Raw genomic sequence first — 27961 nt, 5'->3', positions numbered from 1 at the left:
TTTGAATTATCGATGACATACTGGCAGAGCAGTAGGTTTCAGGGAATGAAAAAATCCCTGCAGGAACAAATGGAGCTCTCGCAGCCTTGTCTTTTTTTATAATGGACTGTCATTTACCAGAAGCGGCCTGTTCTTTAATCACTTTAGAAACTCGAACCACTACTTTCAAACTTCCCTTCTCATGAGGAAAATTAGGAGTCAAGACAGTTCAGACACTTAGCCGCGGTCTTTAGTCACACCAGTGTGACCAAAGGAGTGTGTGTGTGTGTGTGTGTGGGGGGGGGTAACAAAATGTGAGGGAGTGGTCATGCTCGGCAAGTGCAAACACTCTACATTTGCATTGGCGTATATTTTTTGATAACTCTGCTGACCGTGCTGTTGTTCCCCTGTCAGCGTCAGATGCAGTGCAGCCCGTGCTAAACTGTGGGAATCCCCCACAGACCGATATTTGTCTTCACTGACAGTTTCTTATAATAGGTGGGTATTAATATTCTACCTGTAGTGTACAGTTTACAGGTTTTACTAATGCCCCATCTCCACCCTACAAACAATGGCTATTCAGACTTCTGTCATCCTTCACAAAGGGCATTCTTTTCTCCATCCTTATCTCGACCTTTAAAAGCCGTTGTCCCAACTTTGTCATTCGTTTTCGGCGGACCGGGGGCCAGTCCTCTTCCCTCCCAGGCTCCTGTCCTCCGCCGTACTTTTGCTGTTTCACCCCCTGATTGTGTCCCCTTCATCTGTCACGGCCCTCTCGCTGTCTGAGAGGAGCAGACAGTGATGGATGCTAATCACTTTTCCTGTGTGCCCATCCTCCCCACAGCCAATCCAACAACCTCAGCCACCCCCCCCCCCCCTCCACCTTTTCTCGCCTCTGAATAAATGAGCCACTCTCCTCATTTCTAACACCACTGTCACTGTTAGTAATGTACCTGTACTTATTATAGTTGACTCCGGACAGATGCAGTAGCCATGTGCTGGATATTAAGAATAATACACACATTTAGATATGGATAAAAAAACAAGAGATGTGTGTATTTCTACTTTCTCCTACCTTTGGTCTGCCAGTAAATTAGTTAAAATATCACGTTTTAATTTTGTTCTGCTGTTCTGCAGTGTTGTTGGACTTGTTTGACTCACGTAGCTTCGCCAGTTTACAGTTCATGTTTTACAACTTACCTCAAAAATGATCAGCATGACATTTGAAAGGAAATGTGCATGAAGCTAACGGTTAGCCTGTTAACTTTAAAAGACGGACAACAGACAAGATCACGGAGTGAAGCTTTACACCGTGTCGATTAAAGGAAAGTCGAATGAAATCTCTGACATATGGACGCAGCAGGCAAGCGTTACGTTTTACTAGTAATGTAGTCACCACGCCTGAGACTCACACTGCGTTTATATACTGCACATAGTATTCATACGTGTGTGATAAGTTTGATGCTACATAAATAGCACAGCTTGTTGCCGTGCAGTGTGTGAGGTGCACAGGTTATCGATATAAGTCAGAATCTATTTCAGAGGCAACCACATAGCTGAGTGGTTAGGTACCACATGGGAGGAAATGCACTCAGCGGTGAGACCTCAGTTCCATTCCTGGCCGGCTGGACTCTCTGCTGCAAGTCATTCCACTTCTCTACTCCTGCGTTTCCCTGTCTCTCTTCACAGTCCTATCCAATACAGACATCAAAATGCCCCCCCCCCCCCAAAAAAAACAAAATTCAATTTCATTTTAATGACTAAGTCGTCTGTGGTCTGAAAAAGTTTGAGCAGCATTGTTCTAAGTCAATACTGCAAGCTAAAAACACATATCGAAAACTTAGTTTTTTTCTCTGATGTGAAATGAAAAGTGAACATTCTCTGGCTTCCAATTTGCTCTGCCGTTCATAAAGTGCAGGAAACAGTCAAAAATATCCAATATTGATATTTCTGCGGCCCCCAAACCATCTATTTACATGGCTAAAAGACAAAGTGCTGGCTAGGAGAGGTCTTTTGATAAAGCTCTCTCGGAATAACCACTTTGATCTTGGCAGGCCTTATGTTGTGTTTGTCTGCACAGATGGCTTTGTTGTGTTTATTACTGTGGTTTGTTGTTTATGATAATGGCTTGACATATTTCTGGATGTCTATTTAAAATTCATGTTGCACAAACTATCAGTCTTGGCTTCACCCCACCCCGAGTCACGAAGCCTCTTGTAACATGATCTGTGTATTTTCTTGATTAATAAACATGATTTTTTGATGTTTTCACTGATTGAATCATGTTTTTGTAACTTAAAAATTAAATTCAATATTAGCTTTATGGTTTAATACATTGTGGTAAATTCAAGAATGGAGGCAGGCCTGTTTCACACTCCTCAACAATACGTTGTGTTTAATGAGTGTTTCTCTGCAGTCTGGGTTTGGAATCCTGAAATCCATTTTCAGTAATGAGCTGCTGACTTCCTTTGTCAGAAAACATTTCAAGCAATTAAATATTGATGGAAATCACTCACATGGCAGTATTTGAAAGAGAACATCAGCCCGCTAATGATGACTGATTGCTACAGTCTTCCAGAAACTTGGTGGAAATATTTAAATATGTCGTGTGTAAAAGTCCAAGGCGGCTGGATTTGTGTTCTCAGTCTGAAAGACAAAGTCAATTCCCCTGAGTGCTGGTGAGTTCCCAGCCTCTCTGCCTTTTCTGTTTTGGGTTTATTTATTTCCTGAACCTAAATATAAAAACGCAGGGCTGCAGCTGAAGATTATTTTCATTATTAAACAATTCTGCCGATCATGTTCTCTATTAATTAATTCATCATTTGTTCTATATTTTCCAGGAATAGGGGAAAAAAAATGCCTAAGCCGAAGATCACATCTTCGAATGGCTTCTTTTGTCGACCCAACAGCCCAAAACCCAAAAATTTTCTTTACCATCACATAAGACAATAAAAGCAGCAAATTGTTGCCATTTGGAAGCTCAAATATTTCGCATTTTACTCTGAGAAAATGACTTAAATGACTTAAAGATAATCAAAATAATTGTTAATTAACTTTCTGTCAGTTAAGTAATCTATTTATCAAATTCAGTTTCACTTCTTTACATACACTGACATTAAATATATAAGATGCATTGCAGCATGGTTTCCTACATAAGAAAGAACCAAAGGAACATAATGAAAACTAGTGAAAAACAGTTGGAAACCACTTTTGTTGTGCAGGTGGTGTTCTTCCTGCTTGTCATCTCCGCCTGCTGCACCTCCGCCGGTGCACACTGTGACAGCTGTGCTGATGTTTCACCCTCTGCCCAGTACAACTCCCGGCGGGGGGGGTGGGAGTGGCGTTTTGGAGACTTCTCCCCGCCGACCCCTGCAGCAGCCCTTAATGGGGAGTCGAGCCCCGGAAACCGTCTCTCCTCCGTAACCACAACCAGCAGCTGGAATTCTCTGCCTTGTCCGACAGGTCTCGGATTGTGGATTTGCCCATAAAGCCTCTGCATCCAACTTCTGCTGGGTGAATCGATGCCGTCCAGCCCGCCTCTTTGCACTCGGCTGCCAGTTTGGAATACTTGAGCCTCTTGAACTCATGTGCAGCTTGTGTCTCCTCCTCCCAAGGAATTGTAAGCTCAAGAACATTCATGGCAGCTGTGGACCAAATCACAACATCTGGCCTGAGATTTGTTTTTGTGATCTCTGGAGGGAAATGATTATTACCTCTGCCAAGGAGGTTATGTTTTCACATTTGTTTGTTTGTCAGCAGGATTACACAAAAAGTACTGAACCGATTTGCACCAAACTTGGTGGAGGGACAGAGCGTGGGCCGGGGAATTTTTTTCAACATGTTTGTGAACGTATCTATAAATAATGTTTGGATTTTGATGTAAAAAAATCAGACATATATGAGATTCATGAGTTTATACAGTGTGGTTAAAATCTCTACTGAGTGCTATTTTTACACATTTTTCTAATATGTTGTAATTTTGTTTTTTCTTTTTTTTGTTTTGTTGGAGAAACTGCGAATGATAAAGTTCTCCAAAACAGAGCTTTGCCTTTTGAAAAGTTAAGTTTCCTGAAAAAGTTACCTGCCCTCAGTGGATTATGGGATATTGAGGGGTGTGAAGTAGACCGTTATCATGTCCCCCACATTCAGACAAACGAAGGCCACATTCTCTGGAGCCTGAAGTTTGGGTCAGTTATGATGTATTAGTAGCAGTTTAGAGATGTGGATGATGCAGTCCGTGAACTATGTCACTGTCACAAAATCTTGTCTTTCTGCAGGAGCCCTGAGGTAGCAAATCCGGAGCTCATTCGGTCTGGTAATGACCAGGTTTACTGGCCAGTCAAGTGTATTGACCTGAAACTTACACTGGAGGAGAGCTTTGAATTGATTCAGTGGGCACCACCCTCATGGAAAAATGCCACTGTACTATTTCTCAAGGCTGATGCATCCTCACCTCTAAATGACAGGTGATGAATATGGATTGTGGAGCAGATACTGTCACAGAGCACAGCAGTGTTTGGATAACGCTGCTGTGAACCAAAACATCCTCCTACAGTATATGCACTGGTTTAGACCACTGTTAAAACTGTGTTTAACCATGTTAACATCAATGTGCTGTTTTTTTGCATAACTCAAATTGTGGGGCTGGGGGCGGGGCTAAATGATCCTGAGACCTTGTCAGTACAGAGAGAGAGAGAGAGTTTGCATTAGCACAACTGCTAACAAACAACATAAACAAATAAAAGATGCTAACTACGGTAACTATTCTGATACGTCTGCTAGTCTCTGATTCTGGTCCCAACAGACTCCTCATCTGAGTCTGAGTCTCTCTGATGTTTCCTCTAACACTAACCATCTTGATACTCTCTTCTCTTTCACTTATCAATCTAGCGCAAGCAGCAGTGGTGAGGAGGGCATGAAGCCTGATCCAGGAAGTAAGTGTAGATGTGCTTCCAGCCCCGGTTTTGCTTTTTTTTTTCACTTCTTATGTGGTGAAACCACGTTAAACAAAATATGTCCACATAGTTTAAACAATATATGGACAGGAACTTTTAGCAGACTAACAAAGAGACAGGTTTGACATGCAGAAAACCTTTATTCTTAAAAACACTCAGTTATCTGTATCATCTCTATCTAGCACATACCCAACACCAGCGTGACAATAACAGGGCAGGCTGACTTGGACCTCCTCATGACAGAAGTTAAGGGGCTGTGTTTCCAATGTTGTCTCTCATTAGGCTCAGAGATTGTGTGCTTATACAGAAATGTGTCAGTGCTTTTGCTGTTGGGTGTGCTGTGATGTTGCTGATTGATAAGCACATTTAAATAAGCTGCTCACCTGAAAAGCCCAGCAGGGAGGTTACACTTATTTATGTATTTTTTCTGTTCTGCTGATCCCAGCTACACTTTTAGTCAGTTGTTTTACCATAATTAATTAATTATGCTAATGTAGTTTATAGACGTGCAAGAGATAACAATTTGTGGGAACATTGAGCATCAGAAAAAAAAACATTTTGACTTGGTTTTCATGCTCTTATCCAGCTCCACGGGGAGTTTGAGCTGAGTGTAAGAACTGTGGAATCCTGACCTCTGAGTTGAACCGCTAAATCAAGATGAGCTGGGAGAAGTCTGAAGATGTGTTTCGCTTGCTTAGTTACCCTCAAGGCTATTTCCTGTCACAGCTATTCTGCACACTGACAGAGAAGGATAGCCCCTCCGGAGATTGTTTTGGCCACTGGCCAGTGCATGCGTTGAACTTCAAAGTTGGCATGACATCTGTCTTTCTTCTGTGTGAGTGGAATTCGCTCCGGTGAAGTTCGGTTCACGTCTCTAACATTTAGGGCTGGGCAGAAATATGCCGAAGCCGATGACATGAACGTCTCACCTGTGTGATTTAAATCATGTCAGTACGTTCAGTAAACTCCTTCAGAAGAGGCTGTCGTTTGTCCTCCACCCTTTCAACTCACCGAAGCATGAAGCAATGAGTCACATCTAACCCAACCTGCAAACTGCTATCCCTGTCAATCAGAGCACGCCTGTGTCCTTTGTGTGCCATCATTCAAAGTGAGGTTGAGTCGGCATTGTTCCACCTGCAGTTGAGTGTAATCGACCATCACAGTGCAACGGGAATAGAAAAGATGAGTCAGACATTGGACAAGTTGCAGATGAAGAAGAGCTGGCACAGAAAAAAAAAAAGATGGTCAGTTGTCGGCAGATTTTGCAGTACAGCACTGAATGAACTGAAAATGTCTAAAAATAATTGCATGAATCAGAACCATGTCATAGGGTATCACGAGTGCATGGCCAAGAAGAAGAATTAAAAAGCAACAATTCAGCATTCAACTGCACAGGCAATAATGCTAATGACACTCCATAGCTTTAAATGCCCCCCAGATGAAATGAGATAATGGAAGCCATTAATATGCTTTTGAAATTTTTTTTTTTAAGTTTTGAATAATTTAGTGTATGACATATTTTTGTATTTGAAAGAAATGGGGAATAGCCTATTTTACATATATTTTCTTATTTTAGCTCAAGGTTATTACAGAATATGTGAAGTAAATGTCACACGGTTTTACAATCAATGATTTATCTCTGCAAACACAAGGAATCTTGTGCACAGGTAACTTTCAAAATTAAATTGGCATTAAAAATGTAATATCTCCCAGCCCCATTTCCAAGCAGTGTCTCATTGGAAACTACAGACGGGTGACAAATTAAGGGAAAACCCTAAAAAATTTGTGGAGAAACAGGATGATGATGCACCCAGGAGTGTGATTTGAGGAGTCCATGTGTCCATGTGATGTCCATGTGTTGTTTGATTACAAAGCAGGTCTAGGTTCTATATTAATACTGTGAAAGTATCAAAGCGCTCAGTCCACAGAGAAATGCACACAGCCTGTATTCAGAAGCTGAGCCTTAAAACGGAACAAAGCAGTCATTGCTCTCACCCATGGCCCAAGCCCCACCCACCTGGACCCACCATCCAACCTTGCAAGATTTGGTTTTTCTGAGTGTTTCCCTGTATTTTTAATGGATCACTCAGAAAACAGTCAGCCAATCAGAAGAGAGGCTCAGAGCGTCCTCTCTTCTGATTGGCTCACCAACCTGTTGTGACTAGAGCTCCAGAGAGAAGCCTGAGAGAGGAGATGTAAAACTACATTGAGATGGTTCTCGATACTTCAAACCGCAAATATATCTTTTTATGGATCAACACTTCAAATAAAACACAGGAAAAGTGTAAAATGTGGGACCTTTAATTTGTTACATATCGGTATCTTTTCAGTAAATGGTTCACAAAAATACGAGAAATCTTGTCATGTCCCACTTTCGAGTTTCCAGACACTTGAGTCACCTGTGTTTTTTCACACAATGAAAGTTTCTCAGCCTAAAGTTTCCCGACACCAGCCGTCTTTACAGCGGTCACGTCCTGCATGCGTTTCCAGAGGCGACAATAAAGATAATAGTAACTGATGATTCCCCATCACAGTGGCTCAGACCTATCATTTACCACGTTCCTGTCAAATTCAAAATCAAACCTGACGTCGGCTGTCAACACATCACAGCTGCTGTGATACTTACAAAGGTCAACGGATTGAAAAGGTCACTTTTCCCAGAATAGATTTAGACACATCCAGAGTAAAAGTCACTGCTGAGTTTAACCTCAACAAGAGCCAGTAAACGTAAAGGCAAGTCTCCTGAGTGAATAATGTGAAGGTGTTAAAAATGCAGCTTAGCCTCTCTGTGACACTGTGCTGATTCACTCTCTGAAGGGAATGTTTTTCACTTTCCTGTCGAGTTTATAGCCTTGAATTGAGCCTTAGGAACTCATTTTTGATTTCTTGAAGAGCAAAGAATGAATATATTTATATATGCAATGCTTTCCAAAAGTCTGACACCACTTTTCCTTTGGGGAAGTGGTCTCAGACTTTTGGCCTGCAATGTATATACACTCAGCTGGTAGTTTATGAGGTACATATAGCTAAATCTAATGCAGTCTAATACAGCAGTCCTGCCGTAAATCCTACCTGCATGATGGTTTTAACGTTCAAGCTTGGGTTGAAACTGTTTCAGAGAGCTCTACGGTCATTTTGGAGTGGTATTGCGTTATATAGACGGGGGTATTTTTTTTATTATGTTATCTACCCCATTTATGTCATTGAGTGTAGGCCATTTGAAAAAAAGAAGAGGAAAATCATCCAATGAGTCTGAAGTGAAACAACTTTAAAAACACATTTCTGAGGCTGGCACTCAGAAGGATGTTTTTTGAGTTGAGATGAGAGAGTTTTCATGGTGCTCGCTGCACAGTCAGGGGGCAGGATGACCGGAGTCGAACCCCTGTTGTTCTGGATTGGCAACTGGGCCCCAGGAGACGTGTGGGTAAACAGAGATATTTTGACTTAAAGGAATACAAAGTCAAACGGCAGAGTGAGCGTACCATAAAGCAATGTGTTTAACTGCACTTTGTATATGACCGTGACCAAAAGCAGGCGAGCACAACTTTTACTTATGTAGCACATTTTGTTTCAAGGGGAACACAATTACATAAAGTACAGACAGCTCGCGCCTTTCAGTACCAATTAGAACAACAAACGCAATTAAAAAATAAAAAAAAGGAAAACTCATCCACCAACAAACATAATTAATCAAATGTGTTGGAGAAAAAAAAGAAAGTTTTAAGTTTAGTTTTATTTCTGGTTTACTCTGAAACTATGGTAACATTGGAGAACGTCTGCTACACATGATGAATGTAATTCTCATCTAATCAAGCAGAGTATGCCAACAACTAGGGCCATAAAAACTACCAGTAGCATCACTCACCTTTGTCATAACCCTCCAAAAATCCTGTACCAGAATACCTAATAGGTCTGACTCATTTCTCAGACGTCTGTCAGGGTTAGTGTCCGGGGCTTTTTGGACAATAAGTCCAATGTTTTAATCAATTCTTAGACCACCTGGCAGCCGGCGCAGCGATCTGAGGCCAGTTTGGTGTCCTCAGACGCAAAATTTTCCTTCCTGTTAAAACATTGGCAGTGGCATTCTGAATTAACTCTTCATTGACTGGTCTCACTGGTCTAAGTAAGAACCGGGCAAGGTAAAGTAGCGTCTCAGCCAGTTTGCTGGAGCTCACCTGATTTGCCTCACGCTGTAGTTGTTGCTATCCACATGGACAATTCAATTAGGGCTGTTATTAGCCTGATAATCAGACTGACTTGCTGTTTCATTTTCACTTAACCTTTCAGTCTGACATTGTAGCAGCAGCTCATTGTGCCCCGACCAATCAGCAGCGAGTCGAGTGTCGGTCGATATCATTTGCTGTGAATGATTAACGGCGGTGGCAGTTGAGAGAAACCGGCATTTCTCGTGTTGATGGAAGAAATATGTCGATTTCAGAGTTGTCATTCCTCGCAAGTCGACCTGTATTGCTGCCTAGATCCCATCAGAGCTTTGTGTCGTGTTTGTGGCCAATGTACCTGTTCTTAATCCCGGCTGCAAAATGTTTCTCTGACAAGATAAACGGCTGACAATGAGCACATCATGACACCTATTTGAAGCTCTGAAAGAAAAGGAAATAAAGTCAGTGATTCAGAGGAGAAGAACCAAGCTAGGATGTCTTTGAGAACTGGAAAAAGTTCAACCATATCCAAGATTTTAATGTACACATCCCATTGGGAGCTTTAACAGATGTGAGGACAGAGTCTCCATCATGGAGGAGTTGTTGTTCATTGTTTGTCCTCGCTGTACATGCAACCCACGCTCATGGCAGGCTATGAAATATTCACAAAATTTAATCAATTGATTTGTGTTCAAGGACACTCACTTTCCATTGTTTTCGTGACACTCAGCACAACTTTCAAATGAATATTTCAATTGGAAATTTGTGTTTTTCTAATGAAGTGCTACATTCATTAACGGCAGTGGAATTGCAAGCAGGAAGTTTCGGTGGATGGTGGGTGTACAAAGTGTACGACTCTCACACCAGTGACTGGGGTTCACATCCAGAGGTCTGTGGTTAGGTTTAGGCAACATAACAACTTTAATGAAGGTTAATGAAAGATGTGTGTTTTTGGTGACATTTAAATGAATACATTGTGTCTTGAAGTCACTCTGAATGTTTTCTGTATTAAACCAGACCACGATCTTTCGCGAACCTTCACCAAAGCGCCGTGAGAGTCTGAACCATAAGTGTAATAATGCTGTAGTCTTTACAAGTTGATATTTTTACTGGATAAAAGCTCAGACTTGATGCTAGGGACATCGCACTCCGGGTTTGGGCATGATGTTGTGTTTGTTTTGATGTCAGACATGACTATGTGTAACACATATTACTTCACTGGCCAATCAGAAGCAAGCTGAGCTGCGAGTCAAATTTCTCTTTATGTCTGTCTATGTTGTTTTTCTATTTTTCAATATAAATATCTAAAGGTTGAAAGCTGACAAAAAAACCTTAACTTAATATTCATGTGACAAACATACATTGTTTGCTGGTTTTAACTTGCTCAGGTAGCTGCGTGAGTAAATGTCAACACTGTGACAAAGAGAGAAAAAAGAAAAGCCCTCTTCAGCTCTAAGTGTGAGGCTCAGCGGGGGGGGGGGGGTATTTGTTGTCTTTTGAGAGCCTGAAACCGCACGAGGAAACAGTTGAATTCACTTACACATTTAGAAAAAAAACAAGTGTATCGCGCCCGTTAGCCCGTCGCAGCAGAAGCACAGACGGGGAGTGCTTCTATATTTAGTTAAAATGGAGTAGGTGTACTGCTAATGTTTTATCAATAATACAAATCCTCCTGTTGCGTTTGCTTGTGAGCCAGCGGTCCTGCCGTGTGCACACGGGAGGGGGAGGGGGGGGGCAATTAATTCTGCTTTGCTCACGTGGAATTGCAGTTCAACCTGGCTTGACCGAAGCTGACATGGAATATCAGTTATTGTTTTAACTGGGTCAGGTTGTACATTAAAGCTGCTGTAAGCTGCCTTTCTCCACAATTCTCTGTGGAGTGTGTGAACATATTTGTGTGTGTGTGTGTGTGTGTGTGTGAGTGTTGGTGGTGAACTCTCTGCTCTTGTGAGATGAAGTACATGACATGAGTATAAGCTGTGTTTGTACCTCTTGCGTATTTCTTTGCTTTTCAATGTTATTCATTCGATGTCCAACTCGATGTTCTCTTCCTGTCTGATCTTTTTTTACCTCTTGGATCTTTTTTTTTTTTTTTTTTTTTTTTAAATCTTTCTGGTTACATTGTGGTCACAAGTTTAATCCTGAGATTTGGGGATGTGGTCAAATTACAGAAACAACAGAAATCATTGAAAACTACAACGCAGTGATATAACAAAAGTGAAATTCAACATATATAGTCAACATATAGCTACAGTATATATATATATATATATATAGCATACTATAGTATGCTTCCGATGCATGATTCTCCTCTCAGACTACATATTGAATATGGGTTCATGTCAACCACTAATGCACGTACACACACATGAACATCCAAGTGCATGGAGGAATGATCTCTATGTATGTCTTTGGGGTTTTTAGTTTATCTGGTGAAATGCAGGGGTCAAAGTCTGAGACTGTGGGACTCCCCTCAGATAAACCTTGGAAAAAGGCGCCGCCTCACCCCACCTTGGTTTACTTGCTTTGTTTTGCTCAATTCCTGGAGGCCTATGGGATCATGATTATATTATTTGATCCCACAGACACTCAACAATTGAGCCAAGATGGCCTGATGAAACTAAACCAAATATATAAAAAAAGGTCTGTCCTCAGGCTTTTATTCGTTTCTGATTTCCCTAAAATGATGTATGTATCTCTGAACTCTCTTTAACCAAATCACACACATTTAGGCTCATTTACGTGAACTCCTTGTGATAATGTAATCACTTGTGAAAAAAGAAAAACGGTTTGGAGCCCCCCAGGTGAGGCCCGCCTCCCGTTTTGAAAACCTCTGGTGAACTGTAGTGCAGATAATTACCAAGGTGTAAAAATGGCTGCTAAACACACACATGCATAAGAGACAATATGTGGACTATGCCACAAAGTCCATTAACTATTGTACTTGAGCTTTCAGTCATATCACATCATTTTCATCAGCAGACTGAAATTTCCTGTTTCTAGTTCCATTATTTTTTTTTTCTGAGCACTTTAAAGTCTTCTCATTAATACGACCCAATCTTATGAAATCTCATTCGTTGAAGAGAAGGAAAAAAAAAAAACTTTGGCCTTCTGCATGCAGAGCATCTGTGTCATTTGAGGTGATTTTAAATAATATAGGCAGACTGAAGATATCTGATTGTGTGGACATTTCTGTTGCTTGTTCTACTGGACTTTGTCCTACAACTGCATCCAGTCGACTTGTCCCAAGATCTCAGCAATAAAACCGGTAAATAAAATCGTGTCGTAACCAAATCGAATGATGGCCCAGTTGACAAAATTAAATTCCATTTTGTAAAAAATAAGTGACTTTTCTATTACCCTGATTATCAACGATCTCGTAGTCAAAGTTTTAGAATTGAAATCATTATTATGTTGAAAGCTCCGTTACAAGATTCCTCTAAAGCCGCACTTGATATACTTTATATTTCACGGTGGTCTTATTTAAAGCACACATTCATAATCTTTCTCCATTGTCATTTAATGCTGTGAGGGCACTAATGTAGCATGAAGGATGAGCTATTTAAAAAGCCTAAAAGTCACAAAGTCTCTGCTGGTTATTTTTGAGCCGCCTCTTTCAGATGTGTCAGAGCCGCTGCGGTTTGTGTCCGCAGGTCAGAGCGCTGCAGGTTTGTAGAGAGCCGTGCCATCTTCTACGATCTGTACACAGAACCTGACATCTGCCCGGTGCAGGCAGGAGTCCTGCTTTTCAGGGGAGTCAGATGAGCTAGAGCCAAGATGGTGCTATCTGTATGTCCCCTGTCTCTTATCTCCCACTTCCAGCATCGTATGTACTGATGGACTGGATCTGCTGAGCTCCTGCCCACATGATGGTGTGCTGCTATCAGGAAACTCAGGCTTCAGAGCCCAGAGGGAAGGAAAGGGTTCAAGGTCTTTATAAAAGTTTTTTTTTCTGGAATGAGAATGATTGCACAGCAGTATGTGATGGAAAGATGCTGCCCACCATGAACACATCCTCCACAGATACTCCGTCCACTTACCCATACCGATCCTACTGGACCTGGAGCAGTGTGAAGAACTCTATTTAAGAATTTAATCGGACTTTCATTACTCACTTGACTGAACATATGTCCTGGCCTTACTTTATTAATGTCATACACTGTATTGGATTTACTATATTAGTATTAGACCTAATATAATCCTATTGTTGGAATGTAATCCAATTTTACGCAACAAATATCTTTTATGTAATTAGAGTTTGTGCTCCTTCTGTCTGCTGCAGCCTGATGAGTGGGTCATTTATTCATTCATTTATTTTGTTGTTTTTGAGAGACTTTGGGCCGAGTTGATCTTTTCAAGTCACATTTAATATTAAAACATACAAATAAGTTGACTTGGAATACTATATCAAGGCTTGTTTTATTTAAGTTTGTTGTGGAGTCGACTTTCTGACTCGCTGTCAAAACTTGCCTAAGAGGATTAATCCACGAGACCTCTCTACTTCATAACAAGTCAGCAGCCCTGTCCTCTGGACTTGAAACTTCTCGCTGGCAGCGCGTCTCAGTCATGATTTCTGGGTGATTTGCTTGTAATGACGAGGAACTGGATAAATTAATTTCAGCTGAATGGTGCTGTGAACTTCTGACTTTTTCTTTCATGTGCTTTCATCTGTACTTATTAAAGAGACAAGTAAGACCAGTAATAAATCCTCATTTGGAGCCATTCATTTTTGTTGCTCTGATGTTTTACACTGGAGCTGACTGCCTTCCCACTACATAGGCTATACAATACTATTCTATTCTTTTTTTTATACTTTTAATTTAAATAATCCAACTGTGACAACTTCATTGTGTAATGAAATTATGTTTCACAGTATGAATAGTTTCCGAAACATTTTTTCCTGTTAGAATTTACATGTCTAAGAAGTAAAACCACATTTCTGATAAATAAAATCATTGCTTTAGGGGAGATTGAAATGTCAGTTGTTTATTTATCTACTTCCCTCCATTATTCAGCACAATATACTGCGGGACGCCAGAAGGCACCCATATGAACACATCTAACACCGAGAGAAATGCTGCAGAAAATCCATTTTACATTATTCCTTGGCTGGAAATAGATTGGAGAAAATTTTTATCTTGTCAGCTTTGTTTTCGCTGCGATGGAAACGACAATATTGGGAAGGGAAAGGATTTGATTTTGAGCAGATATTCATTCTAAATCATAAAAGCGGGTTCAGTGTTTTTCTGAGTTGTCCCCGCTGTTGTTGTTGTTTTTTTAAAAATAAATTCCTCTTTTCCTTATCTGTGCAGTTGTTGGACTGATGGTGGACAACTGCACCGAAGCAAAAAGTTGTTTTTCTCTCTGTGGATGCAGATGTCAGATGGTTTTTTTTTTTGTTTGTTTGTTTTTTTTTGTTTTTATGAACTCAAAATCTTGGTGAATACAGTCCACTTATGACTTTGTGTGTGTGCTTATTTTTTAAAATTCAAAAACCGGCGTGTGCAGAGATGATCTCTCCAGCAGCATATATCAGGAGAATCTTGCATTCAGTAATCACTCCTCTTTTATGGACGCAGGACCTTCCATATTTATGCACACTCTCTAACCTTTACATCTGTCTCTGAATGTCATTCCTCACAAATTACACACAGGCACGTTCATGATGACTATGCAATGCTGCAGGGTAACAGAAGGTAGTAATAGAAAGCTTTGGGTCCTCATTTATCAAGCGTATAGACAACCCAGTTTAATCCTGAAAAGAGTGCGTCCTTTTTCTAAAGCACTCATATGAACTTGAACATATTCAAGTGTCATCGAGGCCAAAATTCACTGATGGGTTTTGGAGAGTCTCCTCGATTCTAAAATATTAAACTGGGGACTCGTGGGAAGAAACGTGAAGGACTGGAGGACTAATAAAGGGAAAACAGATTTATCCCTTTAGTCGACGCGCCTGGCTGTCGAGATTTTCCGTCTTTCAACATTGCATTTTTGAGAGTGATTGATCAGTGTGTTTGTTCGCTTTCTTTTAAACCATTAATAAACACTGACAGCTCACAAATCTGCAGAGCTGACACTGTGCTGTAAATTTAATAGCTTAAATGAATAAAAAATGCTTTGTAGTGTTGAGCAGAAGGTAAAGCTTTTGGTGCTTGAAAGAAAAAAAAAAAAACATTTCTCATGTGCTTCCATTGGAAAGAGCGGAATCGGCACGTCTGTCATCAAGCACAAAAATAATAAAATATGGTTGAGCGTGTCTCGTCTGATCATCTGTACTGTGTGTTGTGTGATCCATCTTTATGTGTTCTTAAATGCTGTTGGCAGATTGACGTGGGATGTTCACTGCCTTGTAAGTTCAGGTTCGTCCTTCTTCCACTTGTCACTCTGAGCTTTGACATAAAAAAAAAAAAATCTCAGTTTCACTTGGACGGTGTAAACGCAGAAAAAACAGAAACAGCTTTTCATAATTACAGCTGAAACATGCGCTTATTTCTCTCCATCTGCTTTTTACTCGAAGTGAAATTAATAAATAGCTTGTAGAAAAATAAATAACTCTATAGATGTTAGTAAATACATTAATGCAATCACTCCAGAAGTCAGACTTGCAGCGGTGCTCGTTCATCTCTGAAAGCTTGTTTTTTAATTGCGTTTTCTTGCCTCTTCCTCTCTGCAGAAGATGCAGCACTAATGAGCATCCCGCAGCCTTTAGATGAGTGAGGCACAACAAAGACATCTGAACATCAAGAGTCCACAGTAACAGTAAGTCTCCTTACCTGCTACCTTCAGAAGTTATCATCATATATCATCGTCATTGTAATGCACGTGTCTACGGTTCTGATCCGTCGGTGTCACTGTCGTTGTGGGAACAAACTCGCATACAGCTCTGACACATTATTGCGATGTGTATATTCTCCTCAGGGTTCCTTTGCTGTGTGATATAACATAGACGGGGGTGAGGTGACATTTTGATGCCACCCTGTTGATCTTCTGTAGAAAATGTGCTTATGCTCAGCAGTGACATTTCTACTCTCTTACTTTTATGAGCAACATTCAAATTTATACAGTTCTGGTAAATATTGCACCATAAAATAGACACTTTTATACTGGTGTACGTAAACACTCAGTCAGTGGTTCCCAAATGAAACATATGATATGAATTAATATGAGTATTAAAGGAGCTATTTGTAATTTTTGCTCTTGGTATAAAGCTGGAAAGTAACACCAGTAACTCTTGTCTCCGTCACGTGTTTTCTTCTACTGAAGTTAGCACGCTAACCAGCTAGCCCCGGCCCGTCTCGCCGCTTTTTCCCATTGCAACTCAATGTAGCCTCTGATCTGCCCTGAAGACGTAGCGCTGCTCAGAAGACGTTTTATAACCTCTTGTCTTGTAAACATAATGATGGCTGAAGCTCTTGTCAAGCAACAATCACCACCACCTGCTTCCAGCAATAAACCTCATTCAACAGCAGAGAAAACTTGCAAATAGCCCTTTTAAGTAAAATAATATGGACCTGCTTTAAATCAATAGATGCAGGAGCTGTTTGTTTGATTGCTGTGCACAATTCCAAATAAATAGTCCAGTTGAAACAAAGAATTAATAAAAATCTATATGTGGGGGCGCCTCGGTGGTTCATCTGGTCGAGCGCTTATCACATAGGCTTAGTCTTAACCACAGCGGCCATGGGTTTGAGGCCGACCCACATACCTTTGCTGCATGTCATCGCCTCTCTTTCTGTCCCTGAATTTCTGTCTGTCTCTCACTGTACTGTCTGAATAAAGACTAAATTTAATAAAATATGTATAAAACATAATATAGATATAAAAATATAATTATAAAAAAATCTATCTTCTATCTATCCATCATTCTCTTCAAAAGTATAATTAGCTTACGTTTTCACACATTTTCAACTCATCAAATTAATTAACCTGTCTCTCAGTTTGCATTACATAAGCTTTACCCTGCAGATGATGCACTCCAGTGTTGGACAGCTCGCTCACAGTAAGCCAAGCAGCTCTCACCGGCACCTCAGGTTCAGTCATCTCCGACTCTGTTCAGGACTAAGATGTCTTAGTGACAAATCTTTTCCAGCGTCTGACAGCCGCTATGCTAAAGCATGTTGTGTTATTACGACAACCAGCAGCTGTGAGCTGACATGACCAGATTTAGCTGTTTAGTTTGGTTTTAGCTGATGTTTAACAAGAATTTAATATGGTATTTTCTGTTCCTATTGCTTATTTCTTCAGTCAGTATTAAGTTTAATGTGATGAAACATTGCTATTTGCTGTATGCACATTAAAAAAAAATATACAGCGGAGTTCAAAAGTCTGAGTAATCAATACCCAGTATTTAGGCTCAGATGAGCTGTGCAGATATAGGATTTGATGCACATCGACAAAAGTTATGTTAAAATATGTTAAGATATATAAATAAACATGTGAAGAGCGTGGTTGTACATGCGCATTTGATTAGTAAATAAGTCATGAAAAGGAAAAACATCACACATCATAGACGCCGTTAGAGCCTAGCTTCCTCTCACCCAGTTCAGAGCTTTTGTCAGGGAGAAAGTCCCGACTAAAAAGTGCTGTGTGTCGTCTTCAATTTGAGGCATTATTTCAGAGGCGCAGTCAGGACAGAGAGTGATGTGATGTAGAAAGCAGAGAAAAGGAGAGTGGCATGCTATAAAGTTGCAGCTTTGATGTTTTCTTCCACTGAGAATGGTGGTGTTGTAGAAAATGTGATTACAGTATTTTTATTTTTATTTTTTTTAGCACCAGACATCACATGAGTAATGTGCCTGTGTAGCAGCACCTTGCTTACCATTTAAAAGAGGACAGTTTGTAGAGTTGCAGCAGGTCTTTTATTATGTAAGTCCTATCTGAACTTCTGGGGACCCTTTGCATCGTATTGAGTGTCTTGTCTTCTTTTGCACTTTTGAGTCGCTGAGAGTAAACAACACGAAAGATCTTTTCACATATCATTTGAAAGTAGAGCTTGCTAGTCAGTGCATTTAAAACAGTTAGTGACAGTAAAATATGGCCGTGCGTAAATGACTTTTATGTAGAAGCTGGGGAATGTCTTATCATGCAGAAACAGGGGTGTAGATTAGTAGTAAATTATTGAGGTAGATTTAGGTCATAAATGGGCCACTGAAATCCTTCTTTAAGATTTATGAGCGTGTCACATCAGTTAAAGCGCCATTTTAATTCTCTGTGAAACATAACCACGATCCTGAGGCAGTTGCAAATATAATGGCTGCATGCTATCATGCGATGTATTACACAGCACTGGTTTGTCCTCTCACCAGATTTGATCTTTCTCTCCCTAAGTGACCTTGTTTACAACATGAAATCTCATTTTATTCAAAGAGTCACGCAGAGTCATAAACGCTGTATTATATGGAGATTAAACAAGAAATCATTCGCTGGTGTTGGTTTTGAGAAGGCACACTCATCGCTGTCTGGGAGGGAGTGTAAGCATCCATTTATCATGGCTTCAGATAATGGCCCCTTAACAGATCTGTACAATCTTTATCCAAACACACTGGAGGATCTGCCGTGCCCCCTCCACATATACTGTGTAGCGCATAGAGGCTGCAAGCAGGGGGAAAACAGCTAGCTTAGCTTTGCCCAAAAAAATGTTTGAAAGTGCACCTAGCAAGGCCTCATTCATATACGACCCATGCAGCGACAGAAATGTAAAAACACACTTTGTGTTTTTAGGGGGAGTCGTCAAGTGTTAGAAACGATTTCTTGAAAAACACTTTATCCATCCAGCAAATACCTCTGTGCAGCTGTAGCCTGGGTTGTCAGATATGCCAGTGACCGCAGCTTTTAGTTTTCTGTACAGGCACAATGCTATTCAGTCTTGTGATATCAGTGTGAGGACAAGCCTTCAGGAAGCTGTGCACAAGCGCTGCGCCCAGCTGTAGTTTGCCAAGAAATAGTTCCTGCATGTTTTTCAATCCTCTGGGTCACAAAGATAATGAGGCTAAACTCAGTCTTATCACGCATGATAAGATTGTAAAAAACACATGCCATGAAATTCAGTGTTTTGGTGGGCATACTATTAATAATGTCAGGAAATAGTTTCAACTTAGTGCTGTTGCCAAGTTAGATTAAGGTTTAGCATTAATGTTATCCTCATTAGACGCAGGTTGCTTTGATAGTGGAGACCTGGCCACACAAAGGTTTAAGCTCTCAAATGTTTTTTTTTTTTTTATTTCATGTTCATCTGCTTCAGAGGCTGAGAAATAAAGGTTTTACTGAATCTGTAACAGCGTTGCATCAGGTCAGTCTTAAGTGATACTGGATCTTATTCGCCGAAATCCTCCTCTTACATGTCTCTCACCCTGAACCTTGGCTAGCAGGTTAGCAGCTTAGAGGCCTGCTGAAGCCGAGTGTGTCGAACAGCAGACGTTAGGACGAGATGTTGCTCCGCTGCCTCACTTGGACGGCGAGCTAGCGGCTGACTGCAGATTTCTGCTACGATGTAGACCTCAAAACAATCCCATACACTGCTTCACAGATACTGTGGTGCCGAGATTCTCCACTCAGGACGGTTTCACTCGCTAGTTTCACGGCGCTCTCTGCTGGATCAAAAGGGAAGCTACGTTAAAAAAATCTGTTGCGCTTATAGACAAAATTTTGAATTCAAAGGGGTCATTAAAGTTCAACTGTTCAACCCTATATTCAAATGAAAGTTGGAATTTGGAATAAAAAGTAACAGCTTTAAAAAGGTGTTGTTATTTTTCATTCTATTTTTTTTATTGATGTGTAATTATAATGTAATTGCAAAATTACCCATTAAACAAATTCTTTCTTTTATTTGGTAAAGCAAGACAAAGGCAAAGAAAGTGACATAACATAACATAACATGGCGTTCACTACTACTACTGACAGCTTTTTATTATTGCTGTAGATTTATATTTTGACTTGAAAGGGGCAGAGAAATCAAGAATGAAAAGAAGAAAAAAAAACATTCATAACTTTTTTTCCTTCACAATTCAACACTCAGCATCCCCTGATTAAAGGTCTCTCTATGAATGCAGTATATATTGTAAGTCTTAGAGGCCTACAGTCCGGGACACACTTTGTTTATGATTCTACTGTGCAGTTCTTACACATTGTTCATGGCTTGGTTTCACATAAAAGTTTGTTAGGAAACACTGTGACAGGGAAGGGGAGTAGTTGTAGCCATTAGGTAGACATCACGTACACTTTTATAAAACAAAAGTAACCAAAGACTGGAAAAACGAGTGATCGTCTACCATCAGCTCTTACACAGACGTCTCAAAGAGGAAAACGTGTTAGAGTCAGAGTGGGCAGAAACATATTTCATACAGAGCAGTCAAAGGATATTTTTACCCCTCCAGGTCCCTTGCATTGAGAGAGCCAACTGAAGCATCCACTAAAGTGCTGCTGTCTTTGAAAATTTCAGACTTGCATCACATATCCTGAAGAGATCTGTCATCTATCAGAGAAAACCAGGGAGCTGCAGTCACCAACACCTGAGACAAAAGTGTGATCTGTGTTTAAAATGACTTAACCACCCACTGAATGTGCAAAAGCAGATTCAGTGAAAAACCACAGGCATGTCTCAGGCAGTACCTTTTGAAATCTTAGATTAAGAGCAATGGGTTGTATCAAATAATTGGAAATGCCTTTCACCTTCAGTGTGGGTCATATAGGTGAACCACTTGCTTACTGCCAACTAGGTTTCGCCAAAATTCTTTTTACTGCTCCTTATTTCCTCCTTTATTACTTTCCATCCTCTAATCGCATATCAACCTTTTTTTCCATGATGATGTGGCAGAATATCTCTTTCCTCCTCCAGACCATCTGATCTTTTCATTAGTGTTTTTTAGAGCTTGTTAAAAAAGTGTGTGCAGATTGTTTCTAGTCCTTAAACTGCATATTTGGAATATGGAATGATAATTAAATAATATTGTACAAGATGTTCTTCAACACACACCACCTGATGTCAAACCCCCCCCCCCCCACAGGTAGCGAAAGCATTTGCTATTTGGTACAATTTATTAACCTCCAAACTGCTTGCAGTTTAGAGATAACTGGTCGTATGGATTATATCCTCACTTGCACAGTAAAGCATAAATTATTGAGTGCAATGTAATTTTCCATGACTTTTGCTGATCCCTATTGGGATCCTCTGGAATTATTATTGCTTCAAGTGTAGTGCAAACAGATCTGAACCAAGAGCGACGCTCCTCTTCCTCATGGCACAGGTGTGGTACAGCATGAGTCATAACACTTCACATGCAGCTTCTCAGTCTAATGTTCCCTACCTTTTCCCTCGCTCATTGCCATCTTGCTTTGTGTCTGATTGCATCTGTACGACAACATGTGTGTCCTGTCTGCCTGTGGTCTGTAGAAACATACTGTAAGATAAGATTTGGATCATGGCTGTGGCCGCCCACTGATCCAACGTTGTATCTTAAGTAAAATCTAAGTCACCTCTGCTCTGATTTCAACAAAACCTGGAGGGATGAAGCATCTTTGGACTGAGTTCCACCTTTTAAAAGATAAGCTAACCGGCTTAAGAGTGACGCCATGAGAAAAGGTCAAAATTTTGTAACTCAGATATATGATACTTAAATGATACACAATAACTTAATGTAATTTGTAGGAATAATTGAGTTCAGCTCTGTGTTGACCTCTACACTGATTGGACTTAAGGGTTTATACTGTATCTAATACTATAAAAGTGAAAGGTGTGATTAAAATGAAATACATATATTCTCATGGTAGTTTTGCCTTTGAATTTGCATTTGCTCTATAATCAATGAAGTGAACATGTTGTTGACATTCAAGGCTTGTGAAAACTGACTGAATGGTGGCATGAAAACTCAGACCAAAAGAAAAGGTCATAGAAAACATTTATAGTCTTGATGAAGAGTTGTAAATATCTTTGAAGTGACGCTAGGTTTACCAGTTACTAATATATTGATCTGTGAATTAGTCAGGTCAATCTGTTTAATATGCATATCTGTGTTTGAAAATGTCTAGTGCAAATGCCTCAGAAACAATATGAATCACTCACGTTCTCATTTTAGCCGGTAACCATCAGTTTGGTCAGCTGAAATGACTACTGTTGCCTGCTGCAGATTTTGTCCAGTTTCCAGAAAAGGAAACATCCAACTTGAGTATTGATATTTGAAAAAGTTAGAAAATATGTTGCGAGTAAATCTCCTAAGCTTTCAGCTAAATTCAGGATTTGACTCGAGTTATTGGTTGTTACGACTCATTTCTATCCCACAGCCCTATACAAACAAATGGAGTCAGCCAGCGAGCATAAACTGCACAGGCCTTGAACCGAGTTTCTGATCTATTGACTTAACTTAACTGTGGGAGGACTTGAAGAAAAGAGGATGTGAATTCAGAAACCCTCAATGTATCTGGTAGATCACAGTTCCAAGAAAGCACGGCATTGTGGTTTTCTTGGAGTCTACAAAGACATGTGTTTATTCCTCTACATAGAAAGTCTATCTAAGAAATGCCAAGAGAAACCTGGTCACTGCTGAAATACTTCCCAAAGCTGTGGAAAACTTTAAAAAGAAAAACCGGAAGTCTTTGTATATATATTGTACTTGAGGTCAGTTATACTTGACTCACTTCAATAACACAGTGGCATTTGTGATGGGAGTGTTATATTTATGGAGCAAAGCAACATTTATATCTCATCTAAGATGTGGAATCTGTCGAGCTACAACTACAACTACAACTCGCCGCAGGTTCTTCGCGGTGCTGGAAAGGCAGCTGAATGACAACAGAGAGAGAGAGAACCATTTTGACAGCTTACAGGTGACCGACTGAAGGCCACCGTGTAAGGTTGTGATTGGGTAAGGGGTGAATGAGTGAGTGGAGCTTATAGATCGCGGGGAAACGGTGCTTGTGACTTAGAAGGCATGCGCAAGGAGATAGTCTTCCTGCCTGAACTTTCACTAAGCTTCATTTCACACCAAAGAGCAACAATGGCAGAGATTCTGAGCCAGGCTCAAAGCTGAGGCAATTTTCACCTGTTATTATATCAGTTGATTTTTTTTTTTTTTTGCTTTTTCAAGTGAGAAAGTGATCATTAAGACTGCAGATACAGTATGTCCTCAGTTTATCCAAATAAGTGCGTTTGGAAATTTGTTCTGGAGATTTTGGAGATGTGAGGACTGTCCTACCGGATGAGATCGGCAGTCATGTCAGCAGCTGGCTGCCCAGCTCAGTGTGCGCCGCCGTCCCAGTAGAAAAACTGTTGCCTCTGCGAGCCCTTTGGCAATTTACTGGCTTTTTTATCTGTAGTGTTTTGATATATGATAAAAAAAATCCTTTTTTTTTGGAGGATGAAATTTGAAGTTCAAACTCTGAACTTGGCATACTCTGTATTGAGAGATAGTTTCTGTCCCATTCTATGGAGAAGATATTTAAACGCTTTTTTTTCGGGGGCCCTGACAGGTCACGCATGCTGCAAATTTAGAAAAACTACCAATTACAGAAATGAGCTACATATACAGAATTTTTCTCATGCCTGTACCCATGTATTAATATGAATAATATGATATATATATATATATATTTTTTATTATTATTAGTACAGATTGTTTTTGCGTGTCATCCATTGTATACCCAACCAGGTGCAGGACTCTAGTTTGGAGTCGTGGGCACGTGATGAATGTCCACTATTCATTTTAGCTTTATTTTGGAATCCTGAGAGAAATATCTGGATCTGCTAAATGCTCCACAAGGTTCACAAGCTCATCACTAACTTTGTCTGCTATCTGGTTCTGGGCAGGTAACAATGAGATGAAAGATTGATTCTTTGTTGGCTTGTCACCAGCCTTTCAGATTTCAGTCAGTTGATCCATTGGGTAATGTGGCTTGAACTTCTTTTGTCTGTTGTAAAATGAACTGTATCAAATAGATTTAGCAGTCACATTTTGAGTTATTTCAACTAAGTTATTAATAACTTATGGTAAAAAAAAGATATCCATAATCCATACAGTTAATTTATGCTGGACATTTATCTTCCTATAGAAAATACTGATACATTTTTGGGTATATCAGCTTAAAGGGTTCAGACCTCTTTTACTAATGATACAGATTAAATCACCTTAGAATCAAAATGAATACCTTCACCTCAGGGTCGGCGACAACTTTAGAGACAGATAGGGCTCTTTTGTTCCTCAGCATGGAGTGGAATTTGTCTTTTCCACATTCCTGCTGCACAGAGACTACAGGTAAATAAAGAAAACAGTGGAATGAAAGTTAATTTATTCACACAATAGTACAGTATACGAGCAGACACAACATGACCTTTTGAGCTGTCAGTAGCAAATGTTTAGCTCCATAGTGACAAGAGGAACATTAACGGTAGACACCCTCCTGCTTTCACCTTGTACCTCACGATATTGCATGGCTTGTCTCTTTTAATTACCTTCCAAGAGTAGAACCAGCAAAAAAATAGTTCATGACCTATTGAGTTTTCCTGTTGTACAGTTTGCAGGTAAATTGATTTCAGTGTGGTGTGTTCTTTTTTAAGAAAAAAATTAATATTAATACACTTTGAGGGTGGCATTTGCCTACCATATGACTAACTGCTTAATACTAATATTTGAAAATAGCAACAGTGTCTGTTTCATTACTGTCATGATACAAATTCTGTTGTGCAATGCAAAATGCTAGTCCAGCACCACTCCGTGTGGTTGAAGATGCTGTGAAGGTGATGGCAGAACTTTTTGCAAACAATGACATTTGTCAAATAAATAACATGTCAAAATAGGTATTCAGTAGGGAGAATGCTCTGCGCCCCCTGAATGACAGGCACACAGAGAGGCTTATGGATGTTTTGACGGTCCACCGGCTCGCCAGTGCAGTGGAATTTCTTCTGGTGCTTCCAATGGCCAATCTGACTGAAAGACGAGTCTGTTGTCAATGTGTTTGTGACCTGATGTCAACAAAATCACACGCATGTGCAGCATGGTTTTTATAATTATAATGTCATTTTTTGTTATATTTCTGTTTATATTTGAGAAAAGGACAATGAATCACTGTTAAAAGAATCATTGCATTCAAGCAATTTGTAGATTTTGAGACTTCATGACAAACCCTGGATGGCCCTATCTCATCTCATGTTCCAAAGTTGTGTAGCTGTTGTGGTTGGTATCCAATCCTAAAAATATTGGGCAGTAAATATTTAAAATCCTGCTTGATCGAATATTGTGGTCTTGATTCTGGTTGATGAATATGTTTTACAAACTTTTTATTGACTTTGTTTTATAGGATAAAAATGGGGTGTTCTCCCAATCACTTACAATCTGTGTTTTGTTGTAGCCATCTAGTGGCTGCCAGAGGGTCTACACTTCCTGGGGCAGCTTCCACAGGAGGTTGAGCTTTATGAGCAGCCATATACATTGTATGACTGCTTGGCATTTGGATATATTTATTTATTTGTTTATGAATAGTGAGTGAAGCTGTCACTTCCTGTTTTTGGTTGAGTCCCATCCCTTGTGCTGCCAGAGTCAAGCCTCTATAGTTGGCATAAAATAGAAAAACACATTGAAAAAAGCACAAACAGAATAAGAAAGAAACCTGAGCTACTACAATTATTTATGATATTTTTGGTTAATCATGTATTTCATTTATTTTTTCAGGCAAATGTGCCCAACTTTTCCCTCATTCCAGCTCCCCGACTGTGAGGGTTTGCTGCATGTGTTGCTGTGTGGAATATATTAGGGTTTTGTAGCATTAATGAATGACAACAGTGATGGACATTTTTCACTAGTTTCTGATGTTTTATGTACTGATATTAGTTAATCAAGAAAATTATTGGCTGATAACTGATAATGATGAGAACTGAGTGAGTGGTTTGTTTCTATAGTTCTGTTCATGTAAGTTATAATCTGTATAGAAACTGCTGTAAAGTTAGTGAACTTAAATACTTCCATAGAGAATGACTGCTACAGTAAACTGCACATACAGTGTTCTTCTACTACTGCTGCCCAGGGGAACATGGATGAGCTATGTGAGGAGAAAACCATAGCTGCAGTGATGACACACTGCCAAAATTATACAGCAGAGATAAGCCTATTATATATTTACCTAGTTACCTTGACTTTTTGTCCTGCAATACTTTATAAGCTGGTTAAAGCATCACTGTTTACACTTTCATTAAATCCAATATTCATTCAGACTCAAAGCAATACTCTCCTCATCTGGAGAACATAAATGATAAATGCAGTTTTAGCAATGCTGGTGGCGTAGCTCTAGGGATGACATCATTTCTCAATCATTGGGTGCATCACTTTGGTCCTGAAATATCTCAACAACTATTGGATGGTTTGCCATTTTACATTTAATAGAGTCGTTCACGTTGCCCAGAAGATGAACCCTACAGACTTTGTTTTACCTCTAGGCACACCAGCAGGGCGACACTTGAAGTTTTAGGGAAACGGATCAAGAGTTATCGGATTGGTTCACATATTCATGCTGCGATCCCTTAGCTTTTCATTAAGTGCCATCACAAGAATTTAAATTATCCAGTACTTTGTTTAATAACCAAATACCTGCATAACTAATAGCATTCCCATCAGCCTCAGCTGTACTGTGTCTTTAGTGCTAACCACAGCTTCTCAGAGCCGACAGAACAGCTTGAGATTGTTGTGTATAATATTTATCTTCAATACATTACTCTCTGCATATGTTGCGTGTGATTGGCAGTTAACTTAATCCTTCAGAATTATTTCACTGCAAATCCTGTGAGAACACATACTCAGGGATTACAATGCTTGTTTTTGATGCTGTCTTATTAAAAAACAACAGAGCAAGTGTGGACGTTGGTTCATATCAGAGAACGGTGCTTCTGAAGCTTTTCAGTCTGGTTTCAAAAACCTAAGGTCATACTCAAAATGAATGAAAATGAATTTTAACAACTGCTGAGTTCATGTATTAACCAATAATTTTGCCAAATATATATATATATATATATATATATATATATATATTTAATTTATGCTTCAAATCAAAGGCAGGTTGAATATAAATCCTCTCAAATCAACATTTGCTTGTGTTCATGTTGTTGAGATTTTGCCTTGTGCGGCAGCAGTGGATGGAAATGACTCCTTTCACTCTTAGCAGTAGTCATCGTAATTTTCTTGGCACGGTGATCAGTTCAGGGACGCTTGCTCGCCCTTCCAAACGGAAATACAGTGCAGGTATCACATGCTGCTATTTTGCATTGCTGCTTAGATGGAGCACAAATCATGTGGAGGCTGCAAATCTCAATGAAAATCCTCTGAGATGCTTCTCATTGAGATGCACATTCCTGCTTCTCCACCCACTCTGCACTCCCACAACCACACACGCACACACACACACATTCTCACACACACACACACACACACACACACACATCCCCAGTGAGAAATGAAATAATTGGACCCTGAACTTGTATAAATCTGTAAACATTAGTGCTGGATGAATCTTCAGAGTATTTATTTGTTATGTTGTCGACTGTAGTGTCCAACTCGATTCTTTTACTTCTGCATTTTACTACAGGAACATGAAATAAGGCCTGTAGCCTAGTTACTAAACAAAGTCTGAAAAGATGACTCATCTGTATTGTTTTCAACTGTTGACCTAGATGCATTCGAGTTGTTGTGCCTGTTGTGCTTCTTTGCTGCTGTTTTGAACGTCAGAAAATGGATGAAGTTTTATCTTTGTGTGCTGTAGCAGAAGCAGCCAACATTAAGATACTGAGAGAAAGGAAAGTGTCACATATATCATCAACTTCAACAGTTCTTTCACTTCATCTGTAAAATAAAGCATTTTTTTTCCTTTACTTTTTTAGTTTGGTGTGTGTGTGTG

General features: G+C 39.8%; 1 protein-coding gene across 3 annotated transcripts in view; it reads left to right on the top strand.

Moving 5' to 3' along the window:
• The window catches only part of gulp1a (GULP PTB domain containing engulfment adaptor 1a), an 86230-nt gene that overhangs the window by 20756 nt on the left and 37513 nt on the right, over positions 1-27961 (top strand). For 2 of the 3 annotated variants that reach the window (XM_023423141.2, XM_087178468.1), the window contains exon 2: positions 15768-15853. The exons of the other annotated variant lie outside the window; for it this stretch is intronic. The gene's annotated coding sequence lies outside the window, so the exon portion shown is untranslated. The remainder of the gene's footprint in view (positions 1-15767; positions 15854-27961) is intronic. 3 annotated transcript variants of the gene reach the window in all.

This window comes from Seriola lalandi, unplaced genomic scaffold (genome assembly GCF_002814215.2).
Source record: "Seriola lalandi dorsalis isolate HSWRI2012SDOR001 ecotype SW California unplaced genomic scaffold, Sedor1 jcf7180002054689, whole genome shotgun sequence".
Classification (NCBI taxonomy): Eukaryota; Metazoa; Chordata; class Actinopteri; order Carangiformes; family Carangidae; genus Seriola; species Seriola lalandi.
Note: the sequence above shows the minus strand (reverse complement) of the source record. Positions and strands in the feature narration are given on the sequence as shown.